Below are 16,533 nucleotides of genomic sequence, written 5' to 3'. Positions count from 1 at the left end.
TGGTTTCTCAGCGGGTGTGTCGCTGAGTGGAGAAAATCTGTTAGAAACGTAAAGCGGCAGATGGTGTACCGTGGGCTTTGCCGTGGTACTATGCTTCCTTCGACTAGTCACCCAGACGCCCTGCTTTCCCGGCTGCTCGGGAGTAGCCGAGGGACGGCTAACTGAAGCTACGGTTGCTCGGTTGCACTAGCTAAGGGGGCCTGGCTAACTGCAGCAGTTACAGTCGGAGTTTCCATGCTGCGGAGCCGAGCCTCCAACTCACTGAGCCCCGCCTCCAACACTACAAATAAACTACATTTAATACATGTACCAGTATCACTAAGGGAGGCAGAGGTGTAACTAAACATCTGGCACACCGAGCAAGAGAAAAGAGGAGAGCGAGAGGGAGAGAGAGAAGCCATCACTAGCTGATAGCGGCTAAGCTAGGATACGATAGATTAGGTAGCAGAGCTAAGAGAGCTACAAACAGCAGTAAGTTTAGTGACTAAGCTATAAACACAGTACTGTTGAATGCTTTAGTGGACTAGTACGTGCTTAATTGTAAGCGGGAATTCGGCCGCTGCAGTAAGGAATATAACAATAATCTGCTCGGACGAGCCGGAGCAGCACAGGTACGCTATCACTATCAGTAATACAACAACAGGAAATGACGCAGTGACGCAACACGCTTTCCGTAGTACACCACAGTTCCGATAAAGACAATAAAGCAGCAGATGCAGAGAAGAGGCTCATTTTCGAATGTGCTGCTGCTATCCGATCCTGCTCCCATTCAAATTGTGTCATTGTAGGCCTATTTAGTGACTTACAGCCTGTTTGTCTATCCTTGGTAGCAAACTGTGGCATTGTTTGGACACCACAATCCTGCAGACGAGGACCCAAAATGTCACTGCAGACGCAACAGTGGAGGTCTGAACATACCCGGGTGAACCAAACATTGAAAGATTAGAGAATCCCCTGGAGTATTGGGAAAGACAGAAAAATGTATATCCCAAATTGTATAAACTTGCTGTTGCATTTCTCTGTACTCAAGCTTCATCTGTGCCCTGTGAAAGGATATTTTCTAAAGCAGGTGAAATCCTCTCAAAAAAAAAAAAAAAAAAAAAAAAAAAAGAAACCGCCTGAGGCCAAGCATTGTGGAAGTTATTTTTAAATAAAAAATAAAATGCCGTCCCTAGTAACATGAGCAAATTCATATCACAGCCCTCTCCCCAATTTGTTTCAACTTTCCCCTCTGTCCCTGCCATCATTCTATCAGAAGAACAGACAATATATTAAGTATTAGTATATTTGTTTATTGGCATCATCATTTAAGCACAATTCAATTCAAAGCTTCACACACCAAAGCCATGGTGTCATTAGAATCTCTGCCCGTTTTACATTTATTGTCCACTTGATGGCACAGTAGAGCAAATGAAGCACCATGAAGCTTCGGCCCATGAGTGAACCAATTGGATGGAAAGCTTCAATGCTTCATGAAGCTTCATCTCGCAATCACTAGGAGGAAGGCACGCGCTGGCGAGTGAACAAAAGAAAGCTTTCTTAATACATAAACTCTAGAGATACTGAGAGCGATCAAGTACCACTGGAGCTGGTGACAATAATCTGGCACCGTGCAGAGAAGAGGTCTGGGTATAAGAGCAGGTGTTGATTACACTGAATGCGCTGCAGGTGTGTGGACCGGCACAGCTCTGACCAGCAGCAAAGCCATGCCCAGCCTCACCAAGCTTCTCTGAAACAAAGCACAGAACACAGACCACAAACAGGCCACTACAAAGTCCAATCACAACTTGGAAGATGAAACACCCTTCAGTTACACAGTACACTTGGGTCAAAATAAAACAGATTAGTGCCGCCAGATTAGACAGGTTTTATGTGTCTGGTTATTTTACTGCTCGAGTTGTGAATGGTCAGATCCTCCCTGTTGTTTTTACAGACCATCTTTTAATTGTAATGGAGCCGATTCTATCTCCCACTGGAAAACCAAAATCTTTTGGCATGCTAACATTAAATTATTACATTGTGGCAATACTGGCAGTAAATTGCTTACAGGCCAGCCCAACCTACATAAAAATATTTTTTTTAAAAACATGCCCAATGTCCGCTACTTGGACAATAAACCAATAAACAAATGCCTCTTCTGGGTGTAATAAACAAATGTGCTCCTACAAGCCCCAGGGAAATTAAATGACAAACTGAAGGTGTATAGGGGCTTGGGTTTCAAGGGGTTCCCAAATAAACACAGTTTCTTCACTAGAATGATGTGGGCTTCTGGCTGGCAATCTAAGGGGAATGAGGTTCTCAGTGAGTCAGGGACAGATTCAGAATGGGGGTGAGAGCCTGGATGCCATTCCCCACCTCTTTTAAGCCTTCACAAAAAGGCGTCGTCACACCATGACTGGCTGGGAGGGAAAAGCCCCAAGCTGCTTCCACGCCCCACCCTGCGCACAGGTGATCTGAATCCCCTGCAATTAGTCTTGAGGGATTTTGGAAAATCAGCCCAAAACAAAGAAAGACAGCAAGTCTCAAACGATGGGACTGCTACAACATGATCATATTTTTTGTGAAAAATTTTAATTGTTTTGGGCTTACTGGAGATCTAGGAAAGAACATTTTCTTTCCCTTCCTCAGTGGTGGGAGGTAAGAAGGTTTAAATTAGGGTGTTTTTCCAGCAATATACATCAAATTCCACAGCTAACATTGAGAGAGCTGTGCAGGGGTTAGAAGAAGAGATAAGAGACTAAAGGAGCTTTAGTCCAAGTGCTAAGTTAGTTACTATACTCCAGGACATGGATGCACCAACCACTTTCTTCTTTTATTTAGAGAAATCAGTTGGTCAGAGAAAACAAATGGTGTGTTGTCTTCCTCTCCCTAATGGAAAGGTGACCACAGAGTTAGCTGAGATGAGGAAACACGCAGTGGATTTTTAAACAGATTTTCTCTGAGCAGATAGCTGTGATGTGGATTCTATTGGGGAGCTTCTGAGGGGCTTCCTCAGCTGAGTCCAGAGAATCAGGACAAATTAAGCTCGGACATAAATCTGGATGACCTGAATGCTGCTGTGTCCAGGAAAAGATGGCCTACCATCAGACTTTTTCGAACACTTTTGGAGTGTTTCGGGACATGACCTTTTGGACATTTTTAGTCAGGAGTGCTTTGAAAAGATTCTTTCTTATAACATGATGTAAATAAATGTTTTAAAAGTCAAAAGTCTCTCTGTTTCTCTCTCTGACTCTGTTTGTCTCACTCTGACTGTCCCTTCACTTAACTGCCATTTCCTACGGTCTGTTGATTACTACTATACTACCCCTAGTTATATTTACAAGCACTGAAAGAAGGCAGGCTAAAAAGTCAAACGGGGTATGTATGGATGGATGTATGTATGGCCATGAACTAATAATAATTAATTTTGGTTGTAGGTCTTTTTCACAGTACCCTTCATGTGGGTAATGCGTACTTGAGCTTTAATATCCATGGGCCACACAGCAGCTTCACTCCATAGGTTTACTGTGATCCTGTTTTTGCCCTTGAAAAAATAAGAATTATATAGGCCTATGATTTATATGCTCTCGTGGCCCATAGTATTGCCTTCAAATGGACATTTATTTGCAAATGTTTTTCTAGCCTACATGTGTCTTGATAATTGGAGTCACTTTAACCCCTTCCCGCTCCTGTAATATTCGCCTAAAATGCCTATCCAAGGCGTACCCAAAGTAAATTGAATGCTGTTCTTGAACCGTTTGGAGAATATGGATGGGCTTGGTCTCTTTTGAAAGGTAACACTCTGAACTTTCCCCCCCAACTGAAAGAATCACTCTAAGTGCTACTACCACTGAGTAATCCAAGTTGGAACACACTGAAGTAGAATGTTTTTTGTCTCGCCTGAATTTTTTTTTGCGATTTTTCTGCAATCAGATACCTGCAGATGAGTGTAGCTGGGACCTTTTAGCTGGAAAACACAATGGAACCACAGCATGAAGCCTTACCTGGTCCAAGTTCAAATTTGATAACAATCCTACAGAAAATGAGTATTTTACACGTTTTTCTAAGTGTATGTCTAGGCGTTTTCCTAAAGTGGCCATTTGGAGACTCCAAAAGGACCCTTGGATAACCATGGTCACATCCCTAGGATAAAAGGGCATAACTCTTGAACCCTTCAACGTACAGTTATAATTTTGGGCATGAAAGGTAACACTTAGCTATCCTATCCCATCCCATATCCAGATTCACTATAAATATTGCTGAAAAAAAGCTATTGAGGCAAAAATGAAAATTTCTGCATATAAAAGAGTCAAAACGAGTGCCATTATAAAAAAAATGCTTTTTATATAAAATGTAAACAAATAATAAATATAAAACAATAAATACCAACAAACTCACGGAAAACTACTTACACAGCAAACTCACAGCAAACATGTTACACTATTTACATTACAGGAGCAGAACAGAGCAGGAACAGAACAGAACAGGTTCTGGCTGGCAGCAAAAGAGTCACAGGTTGTGTGCAGTATGCCAGGCATTGTAGCAGTCCCGATTAGGCACAAAGCACAATGGCACATCACAGGAGGAGCGTTTTACTGGCATTTTTGCATGGCAATGCCTGCACATCAGCCGACCAGTGGTGCTGTGTGCAGTGATGTGCACTGGTTTGTGGTGTGCTGTGTGTGAAGCAGGAGCAGGTGTGGGTCTACCTGTGGAGGAAGCCTCTCCCAGCTCCTCGGCCAGGGTCTCTTTGAATGCCTTCTGGTGCAGAGGTGTCACACCTTTACTCTTTGCCATTTCTTTGTGGATGATGAAGGCATTTACAATCGCTATGTCCATGAAGTGATAAAAGAATGTCTTGTACCATTTTTGTGTTTTGTGGAGGACCTTGTAGTATCCTATAAGGGCGTCAGACAGGTCCACTCCACCCATACACCTGGAACAACATAGAGAATGCAGCACACTAATTATAACAGTTCAAAGGGCATCTTACTATGTCTTACTATAAAATGATGAAAATACAGCGAGCTTTGAAGCGAGCAAGCTTTGTTGCCCTGATGTTATGTTACCCTGATTGGGAATTTTACTAGTCATATAAAGTTGAATATACAGTACGTACTTGTTGTACTCCTTCACTGCTGGTGGAATTGAGATGTTCTTCATCTGCCAATGCCCATCTGCATCTTTGACCTTCCGTGTTACAGTGTCATCTGAATGGGCTCTGTGGAGTGCTGAACACATGAAGACTTCCCTCGTGTCTCGCCACTGGACAAAGAGGAGGGAGTCCTTCCTAATTCAGCGAATGCTGCCACGGGGAGATTTTGAGACCAAGCAGTTGATTTTTGTTTTTGGGGAGCCAATTCTATTTGTGTGGATGGTCCCACAAGCCCAGATCTTTTTCTGGACGAGGTCGCGGAAAAGGGTTGGACTAGTGTAGAAGTTGTCTACAAAGAGCTTGTAGCCTGTGCCCAGCAACTGCGTGTCAGTCAGTTGCATCAGAGACTCATAACTTAGTCCATGCCCACTGTTTCCCTGACACTTTCCCTCATAGACAAAAAAGTCCCACGTGTAACCACTCCCAGAGTCTGCCAGAACGAAAAGTTTGTACCCCCAGCGAACAGGCTTACTTTTCATATATTGTTTTAGCCCAATGCGGGCTTTGGAGGCGACCATTCTCTCGTCGATGGAAATATTCTGGCTTGGATGGTAATTCCTCCTACAGGCGTCCCTAATCTCCAGGTAGAGAGGCTGTGTTTTGGCGAGACGATTGTAAACTGGTGTGCCTCTCTTCTGCTCGTTAGCAGCATCGTCCGCCATGCTGCTGATGTGTAGGGACTGACAGATCCGGGGAAACTTTTACCGGTCATAATTTGTTTGGGGAATGGGAGACTGTGCAATTTACTCCTTCGCCAATAATCAGTAAATGAAGAACATTTTACAATGCCCATGTAAATGATCAGTGACATGAAGGCCATGATCTCCTGAACTGTGATGTTGATCCACGGGTTGGAGGGTGGTGAGTGATAAGTTGCACCATAATCGTTGGTGTTTTGCGTTATGGTCTGAAGAATATGTTGTGTGAAAAAAAGCTGGAAAAGCTGCAGGGCTGTGTATGTGGCTGTAGGTATGAGCTTGGGTCCAGGTGAATGTTTGGGTGTGAAGCTGGGCTGTGGTGGAGTGATGTCTGGCTCATCAACATCACTCCACACCTCTTCAGGGCTGGTTGACAAACCAGTTTGACTGGTACTAGCTATTAGTAGACAGAAGCAGCCATGGCCTAATAAAGTATCTCCCTGTCTCTGTCTTTCTCGGTGAAGCTGTCCATGGTTCTGAAATGCTAAAAATGCACAACTCTGCAGTGGTGGACTTTAATGTTAATGCAGTTTAGAGCATATCTCTATAGTTAAAGGTTATGGTGCACAGGGGCACCATGTCTCTCCCAACCTTAACTATTTTCAAGGTAGAGACCTGAAAATCATAAATAATGAATTGGTGTGAATCACACAGATGAGACCACAATATGAACGGGAAACCATATGATTAACTCTTTGAAATTAACTGACCTCCACCACCTCACCCTGTACAGACAACAGTCCCCTTGCCTTCTGTACATCAATGAGTGGAGTAAGGGGTGATTTTTGCCAGCGCCTGTCCATCACTTATTACAGCGATGTGGTTCATTTTGGTAATTGAAGGGTGAGTGTCTCTCTCTTCAAACAGCCGGGGGATCACCTTTGTCTCCTCTACCATGTCAACTAATGCTATGTGAATAGGTGGGGGGCAGTAGAGGGGCGTCTCTGGTTTCGTGTTTAAGACCTTCTGAAGAGCCATCTAAAATAAACACAAAAAGAACACAAAATGTTTATTTTGCATAATGGCCAAAAAAGAAAGCACAACACTGCAGTGAGTGAAAAACGTATCATAGCTTACACACACACACACACACACACACACACACACACACACACACACACACACACACACACACACACACACACACACACAGATCTATATCTATCTATCATAGTTAACGCATTAAACACAAATTCCGTTCCGCATTAATTTTTTGGCGCATGATTAACACATGCTCGTTTTGACACTCTGCCCACTACGTAGTTTGGGAAATCAGGAAGCTATGCAGCAGTTACGTTTTGGATGGCAGCAGAAACAAACCTCCGTTGAGCAGAAATTGATAAAGAAAAGGGTCTCAAGAGCACGTCAAGTCTCAAATACTACTTGTTGGCCAAGCATACAGCCGATGCAGAGAGCCCTCCTCCCCCTCACCAAAGGCAGACCACACTGGATAGTTTGCAACGGAGATGCCTGGACAACTCTACATGAGACAAACTTGCCATGTTACGCTTTCAGCATATTTTTTGAGCATGCAGTACCTTTGAGGTTATTCTAAAGAATACTCTGGACAGTATTTGTCATTGTTTTGGATTGTTGCAATAATAATAAACATATATTTGCATAAAGCAAGTATATTTGTCCACTCCCATGTTGGTAAGAGTATTCAAAACTTGATAAATATCCCTTTGAGGTACATTTAGAACAGACAAAAAAATGTGCAATAAAATTGCGATTGATTGCGAGTTAACTATGTACAATCATGCAATTATTCGCGATTCAATATTTTAATCGATTAAAAAAAATAAATGCCTAAATTGTTGCATAGCTAATTTAGGTTAGCCAACTCTAGCCTTAGCATATGATGCATTTACAAAAACAACAAACAAAAATGTTATAAGTCGCTATGAAATGCATCTCAGTCAACCTAAAAGAACAAAACGTCACTCCCAGCCAGATTTATGACGAATATCTTATCCACTACATTTCTCTCCGTTCACAATCTGACAAAGCAGAACCTTTACTGGCTCATGCTCAGAAAACTCACACACGTCAACAGTAATGAGGTAACAGGCAGTATATTCGGTAACTTGCAAGAAAACTGGAACTTTCGCTGCCATATTCAGACCTACCGAGCCTTGTCACACTTCCGCCCAGAAGTCCCCACACTAAGAGCCGTGACAGTGATTATATGTCTTCCATGATTGGTTTCTTGTAGTTACTGTCCTTGGCAACTACTGACATTTACATTTAGGGCATTTAGCATATGCTTTTGTCCTAAGCGACTTACAATAAGTACATTTGTCACAAAACCACAACATATCACCATCGATAAAGTAGAAAAGAAAAAGTAGAAACAGTTTTCGAGCCCTCATCTGAGCATGGTAGCTGCTATTTATCAGTTTTGTGAAGCAACTCTTATTGAATAATCACCTAATTTAGAAAAGTCACCTCGACCCACTCGGTCTTCACTACAGAGATTTTGGTGAAATTTCCGCCAGAACAAAGCATCCCTCTTCAGCAGTGGAGGCTGCTATGTTATGTTGCTAATGGTGATTTGGCTATGTGTTACGCCCCTGGTCTAGGGGAACCAGAGACATGACATGAGGTGCTCTCATCCACTCTCCCCACTCCCAAGAAGGCCAGTGTCACAGTATAGTGTTTTTTGTTAAAGGTAGCATTTATTCACTTCGGGGGGAGACCAAAGCCAAAACAACAACCAAAAAGGAGTCTAAACCCCTAACCTCCTAACCTAAAACCAAAAATAGTAAACCAAAAGACAAACTCCTTATCTAACTCATAAGTAGGGAAAAACAGGAGAAAAGGGGTTAAATTAAAGGCTTCTCCCTCCTACTGGGCTACCATATAGACAATTCTTTGTTGGACATCACAGCTCTTTGTTGGATGTGGGAAGACAGGTAGAGAGGAAGACTGCAGTCAGCCGGTGCTTCAAAAAGGCTCCTCTCCTGCCTCTGACCAATCCTGGGTCGACAATCAGCCAGGGATAGCCAATCAGCACGTCCAACCTGCCATCAATCACACACACACCCACACACACACACACTCAGAGGAGACTGCTCACACCTTAGGAGGAGGAGGGACATAGCAGTGGATATACATATATACAGTACAGACCAAAAGTTTGGACACACCTTCTCATTCAAAGAGTTTTCTTTATTTTCATGACTATGAAAATTGTAGATTCACACTGAAGGCATCAAAACTATGAATTAACACATGTGGAATTATATACTTAACAAAAAAGTGTGAAACAACTGAAAATATGTCTTATATTCTAGGTTCTTCAAAGTAGCCACCTTTTGCTTTGATTACTGCTTTGCACACTCTTGGCATTCTCTTGATGAGCTTCAAGAGGTAGTCACCTGAAATGGTCTTCCAACAGTCTTGAAGGAGTTCCCAGAGATGCTTAGCACTTGTTGGCCCTTTTGCCTTCACTCTGCGGTCCAGCTCACCCCAAACCATCTCGATTGGGTTCAGGTCCGGTGACTGTGAAGGCCAGGTCATCTGGCGCAGCACCCCATCACTCTCCTTCTTGGTCAAATAGCCCTTACACAGCCTGGAGGTGTGTTTGGGGTCATTGTCCTGTTGAAAAATAAATGATGGTCCAACTAAACGCAAACCGGATGGAATAGCATGCCGCTGCAAGATGCTGTGGTAGCCATGCTGGTTCAGTATGCCTTCAATTTTGAATAAATCCCCAACAGTGTCACCAGCAAAGCACCCCCACACCATCACACCTCCTCCTCCATGCTTCACGGTGGGAACCAGGCATGTAGAGTCCATCCGTTCACCTTTTCTGCGTCGCACAAAGACACGGTGGTTGGAACCAAAGATCTCAAATTTGGACTCATCAGACCAAAGCACAGATTTCCACTGGTCTAATGTCCATTCCTTGTGTTCTTTAGCCCAAACAAGTCTCTTCTGCTTGTTGCCTGTCCTTAGCAGTGGTTTCCTAGCAGCTATTCTACCATGAAGGCCTGATTCACACAGTCTCCTCTTAACAGTTGTTCTAGAGATGTGTCTGCTGCTAGAACTCTGTGTGGCATTGACCTGGTCTCTAATCTGAGCTGCTGTTAACCTGCGATTTCAGAGGCTGGTGACTCGGATGAACTTATCCTCCGCAGCAGAGGTGACTCTTGGTCTTCCTTTCCTGGGGCGGTCCTCATGTGAGCCAGTTTCTTTGTAGCGCTTGATGGTTTTTGCGACTGCACTTGGGGACACTTTCAAAGTTTTCTCAATTTTTCGGACTGACTGACCTTCATTTCTTAAAGTAATGATGGCCACTCGTTTTTCTTTACTTAGCTGCTTTTTTCTTGCCATAATACAAATTCTAACAGTCTATTCAGTAGGACTATCAGCTGTGTATCCACCTGACTTCTGCACAACACAACTGATGGTCCCAACCCCATTTATAAGGCAAGAAATCCCACTTATTAAACCTGACAGGGCACACCTGTGAAGTGAAAACCATTTCAGGTGACTACCTCTTGAAGCTCATCAAGAGAATGCAGAGTGTGTGCAAAGCAGTAATCAGAGCAAAAGGTGGCTACTTTGAAGAAACTAGAATATAAGGCGTATTTTCAGTTGTTTTACACTTTTATGGAAGTACATATTTCCACATGTGTTAATTCATAGTTTTGATGCCTTCAGTGTGAATCTACAATGTCAATAGTCATGAAAAGAAAGGAAACTCATTGAATGAGAAGGTGTGTCCAAACTTTTGGTCTGTACTGTATATATATATATTCACACACACCATATAAACAAACCATGACCCAGGGTCATAACACTATCTGATGCAATTTCGAGAAAGAATGTGAACAATGTCTTTGTCGCTTTCCATGATTCAGGATCTCAGAGCAAGGCAATGTAACAGCATCCTTAACATTATAAACAGTCAGCGGAGACTTTATTTGATTTACAAGCGGAAACCAGGTTAATCTGTCTGGGGAGGGAACTCAGTTTTGCATTGTAGAGGGTGATAAGTAATGTCTTAGGCCACCTCCACGGTTCAAAGACGGTTGCTCCAGTTTTGCATAGATGGATTCTTTTACTCCTCTTTCAAACCATCTGTCTTCTCTGGACAAGATGTTCACATTGTTGTCCTCAAAGGAATGATTTTTCTCCTTCAGATGTAAGTGGACAGCAGAGTCTTGACCTGAGGAGTTGGCCCTCCTGTGTTGTGCCATTCATTTATGGAGAGGTTGTTTTGTCTCCCCAATGTACAAATCTGTGCAGTCCTGGCTGCACTGAACAGCATAAACTACATTACTCTGTTTATGTCTGGGTGTTTTGTCCTTTGGATGGACAAGTTTCTGCCTCAGTGTGTTGGTAGGTTTAAATTGAACCAGGATATGATGTTTAATGAAGATCCTCCTCAGTTTTTCAGATGTTCCCGCAACATAGGGAATGATGATGTTACGTTTTCTCGTCTCCTCTTCTCTGTCTGCTGTGGATCTTTTAGCGGTTTTGACAAAGGTCTGGTTCTGATGACCCCCAGTTTCACAGACAGCTTAACAACCATTCACAGCTGGGCTCAGCTAGCCCTAAAAGCCACCATGAAGACTGAAATTGGATTATTGGAATCAGTACTTACTCCTGTATTTGACAAACTGCCAGACAATTCCACCAATGAAAATGCACTGCCTTACAAGTGCTTCTTTGTGGTGTTGTCCCCATGTACCCCATTTGCAGATTCTTTTAATGAATTTATTTTCATGTCAAATATCTACATTGTGGAATATGGAATTGGTACACACAAACACAGTCAAGGTTTATACAATGAGAATTGCTTTGAGTAATGTACTGACAGCTGCCTCATTAGACTGAATGAGTTGTTGGTGTGGAATAATCCATCATTAAAAGGCCTCATGCAGGTTAGAGAAGGACAGACATGCATAAGGCAGTACATACTGTAGACAACAAGAAATGTATTTGAAGCGGCTCCAAAAGGAGAAACACAGAGAATTTTGTCAGGTTTATTATTTCAATTAGTTGGAAAGGGAAGCCTTCATTGCACCTGAAACACATGCCATTCTCTCTTCTCCACACCAGTGAAAATTAGTGAATGCGATTTAAAAAGAAATGCTTTTATAAAATAATATGTACTGCTTGGATTGGCTGTCAGTTCATTTCAGTTGACCATGGAATGAGACCTCTGGAAGACGCAACAGTCTATAATTCTGTAACAGAATGCCCCAGAGGAACGGGGAGGCCTGTAGCTGATAATCTTTAGGTCCATGCTGTTAGTAGGAACACATGAGGGTCACAGACATCAACTCTCTCTGCCCACAGAGGCCTGACATCAGTTGTTAATCTAAACAATGCAAGCACTGAATAAAGGCCCCATTCCAGATTCAGTATTTGGAATATAAATTATATACTACTTGGATGATAAACCTGGACACATCAGAAAACCAGAATCACTATGAGGAATACATTGGAGACTATAATCTCTTTTTTGGAAAGGTCATGCTTTTTGACCTCTGGAAGACTCAACAGCCAATAATTATGTAACAGAATGCCCTGGAGCCATGGGGGGGCCTGTTCCTGCTAAGTCAGGAGGAACACATGAAGGTTCTGTTTACAGAATATAAACCTATTTTTGGAAGGGCCCTATCAAAGGTTATGTCGACACAGGACCAATCCAGGTCATCTTGCACATTCACCATGATTTTATGAGCTGCTTAGACCGCATTCCTGTTCAGGCTTTCTAACCAGCTGATAGGGAGATACAACAAACACAACAATAAGAAGTTGTTAAATATTTGGATTCTGAACTTTGAAGAATTACAGATAATAATGCAATGATGGGAAGGCTTTAATTTGGGGTTTTATAGGGTATTATGATTAGTTACGGGGAAAGAAGCAAACCAGCGACAATTATTGGCATTATATTTACACATTGGCAGTGTTGGAGGTAACTTGTTACAATGTAATCCATTAGAGTACTCTGGTTACGTTTTTGTTGGAACGAGTAACGTAACGCGTTAGTTATGCAATTCAAGCAATCTGATTACTGAAAAAAAAATACTGTTGTTTCCTTTCCATTTGTCGCCACAAAAAAGAGCGGTCTTTGGATGACCTTCCTATCAAAGGTTAAGGCCATTACTCCCATTTCCACTGGTCGAAGCTTTGTGAGACCACTCCAGGTCAACTTAAGGTGCTGTGAAAAACCCTCAGAAACCAATTCTCATAGATCTGGCATGGTTCAGAAAAAAGTCACCCGTTTGTCCAAAAAAACAGTTGAGTATGGTGTGACAGGCTATAACCCTAATAGCCTTTGTAGTGGGAGCTAGTAAAACTTTAAAATGGCGTCGTAGATCCAAAAGCAATGTATTGTTGGAATCATCTCGGACTGGGGGCAACATCCCTTAAGTGTGCCTTTTGGGGTGACTCCACCCCCAAGAAAATCAGCAAAAGAGGTTCCCAAAAGGCCCGATTTGAACCTCTGTAATTTTGTGAAAAAAAAAGGTCTTTTCACATGGGGTCAACTGTTTTCATAAGGTTTCATAGAGACCTTTCATGACCACCAGCATCAGAGTGTGGATTTATGGGTTGGCACAGTGCTTTGTTGACATTCTGGACAGTGTTGTTTGAATTTGTGATACCCCCTTGGTTAGGTTAGACAAGAGGTATTCATGCCTGGGACATAGACCTGTCATGTCGATGAAGTTCTGATTGGTTAACTGTGTTTTGACCCTCCAATTCCAATCAGTGGATCTGACACCATAGGTCTGATTACATTCTGACCTAGCACTCTTTGTGTTTCGACTCTCTAATTCCAATCAGTGGGTCAGATTCCCTAAATACAGTATATTTCAAACTTGCAGTTGGATTAGGTGTTAGGCAGTGTTTCCACTTTTTTGGAATATTTAACATTGGCCAGAATACCCAACCTGGAGATACTGGGTGATTTGGAATCACTTCCAAATTGTTCAGCGGGTGGGAAAACCCAACTTGGAATCTGCTTCTTGGAATTGGGTTTTACTAAAAAACAGACACCAGATGGCACCAAAATGAGTAACAGTTTGGAATACATATTGATTTGGATGCTCCATTGAAAGGGGAGGGACAACAAACTTTTAACCTATCAGAAGCCAGTTCCACATAGGCAATTATGTTTCTTAATTATCCAAGGGTACATTGCTAACACCTAATCCTCACCCTAACCCCTAACTGTAACCCAACCCTAAACCAAACCGACACAGTACTGGAAGGAAGAAAGTATACTTACCTGGATGTACTCACCTCTTCGACCCAAACTTGCAATATCCTTGACCATTACTCAATAAACCTGAACAACCTGTCCTGATAAAACAAAATAATATACTCACCTATAAGAAAAGTCCCCATAAACCTGTTGGAATCAGAAAATGTCCTCCATCTACTACTAATTCTTACTTACCTTTTGACACAAATTCCTATTCAGAACACAACTGGAATCAAAATTCATGCACTTACCTTCATGTTATAAAACCTAAAAACAAATCAAGAATTTATCAGTTTCATATCAGTTTTGGAATAAAATAAAAAACATGATTTTATTTAGCCATATGGCTATTACATGAAACATTATGACTCTGTCTCAGACGGTTGTATGAATGAATGTGGCGTGGTCTTTAGGTACAATGTGCACAGTTTAACTCTGATCTGTCCAGCCGACTTCTATGTGCCGTTAACAAGGCATATTTTATTTATTGAGACATAGAGTAGCCAGCACACTGGGACAAACAATGTTTTTTTATACAAAGGGAGAAATAACATAATGTACAACATTTGCCGAATGTACAAAGCAAAATAATTAAGAATGTGTCATTTCACAAAGAGAAGTTTCTCCTAACTCAACAACCCACAAAATGTCATGATTTGTTTAAGGGAGTCTGGGGATATTGCAGTTACTAGTTCAACAGTGTGTTCACAAATATCTGTTGATGAAGGTTCTCAATCATCCAGGTCATGGTAATTCGGTAAGTTAAACTCTGTGTGGGATTGTCCTTACAGAGTCGTTATGGACACGTGTGAGCTCTTAGTTTCAGAGTCGTCAGGGCCACTTGTGGGTTGTTGATTCAACCGGCCTTCATATGAGTTGCTAAGGCACAGCCAAGGCGCATGTTCAAACTGACAGCAGGGCTGTAACCACAGCTGCCGAGGGCCCTTTACAAAAGTTGAAAAAGTCATTTGGCATTTGGCCTACATAACTGGAGTCAAAAAGAAAAGAAGACCTCTGTCAGGCAGCTACCGGCTGCAGTGAAGGCAGCAGATGAGAGGTTCCCAGGGGCAGAGGTCTGGGTACCTCTCATAAACTACTCCAAGCTCCTGCCTCTGAGGGAACACAGTGATCACCAAATCAGGAAAAATTGCCTTTACATCCCTGAGCTCCCTGGGAAGTCCTTCTCCCCTGTCAATTACTAGACCCACTGGACCCCAGCTCAGCACATACTGAAACACTGGAGCACATAATGTATGTAAATTATATGTCACCCGTAAGCTGACCAGCTCAGGAAGGGGTAAAAAATGTATGGGCAGCAATAAAAACACTACAGAACAAAGTAGATGGAATATCGAACAATATCACAAGAGAATTAAATTGGTTATATATTTTCAAAATAAAAGAAGACACAGACCCCCCACCCTTCACCCCAAAATCTGACTGGACCCCACCTCTGGGCAAGCTGCCACCAGGGGTCCCTGCCCACACTAAAGCTGACATACAGTACTTTGACAACAGCTCTGCAGGATGAGACCAAACCTCAGCAGGGAGGAGGCTGCTGCCCTGAATGAGCTGAGAAACAATAAAAACATCATTATAAAGCCGACTGATAAGGGCAGTGCAGTGAGGGTCATGGACAGGGACCAATAGCTATGGGAGGGACAGACAATTGACAGAGCAACCCATTACTCCAAATTACAAAAACCCATCTACCCGGAAACAGTCAAATTATGAAGTTTAAAAAAAGGTTAAAGCAAACAATAACACTGTTGCTGCAAATAAGGGAAGATAAAAATACTGTCAGAAAACAGCTGATAATGACATTTTGTGAGTAAATCTGCTGGGTATGTAACACGCACCGTATGTCAACAGCTGAGTGTGCTGGCTTCAGACAACTAATAAGCAACATACGAGTACAAATGGAGACGACGGGCCAACATCTCAAGAGATGTTTCCAGCTAGAATATGCTAAAATGGAGTAGCTCAAAAATACATTTGAGGGGTTAGAGCATGTCTCTACCACAACAGACATAATAAAAGGCATAACCATGCATGGGATAAATCTACATAACATGCAACATTGGAAAGCAGCACTGGCATACAAAAAAAATCAAGGGACAACATGTGTATGACAATTTTGCAAATGAGATAAATAACAATCACTCATCCTATGGCCTATCTTTCAAAACAACCATCACAGACAATGGCTCCAATTTAATCAACTCCTTTAAATGCCACCTCCGACTCTGGAGATTAAGGAGGACACATAATTCATTTCTCATTTTGGTTTGCACTAACTGGCCAATTTTCACACTTATATTATGTATTAATTATTAATAACAATACACTGCCCACACTGTTTATAATTACACTATTTATATTTGTACATATTATGTATATATATATATATATTGTTTAGTTTTTATTAGTATTGTTGTTTATTGTTATACTGAACTGTCCTTTGGCTTCTG

The sequence above is a fragment of the Pagrus pagrus genome (genome assembly GCF_965226575.1).
Source record: "Pagrus pagrus genome assembly, chromosome: 1".
Taxonomy (NCBI): domain Eukaryota; kingdom Metazoa; phylum Chordata; class Actinopteri; order Spariformes; family Sparidae; genus Pagrus; species Pagrus pagrus.
Note: the sequence above shows the minus strand (reverse complement) of the source record.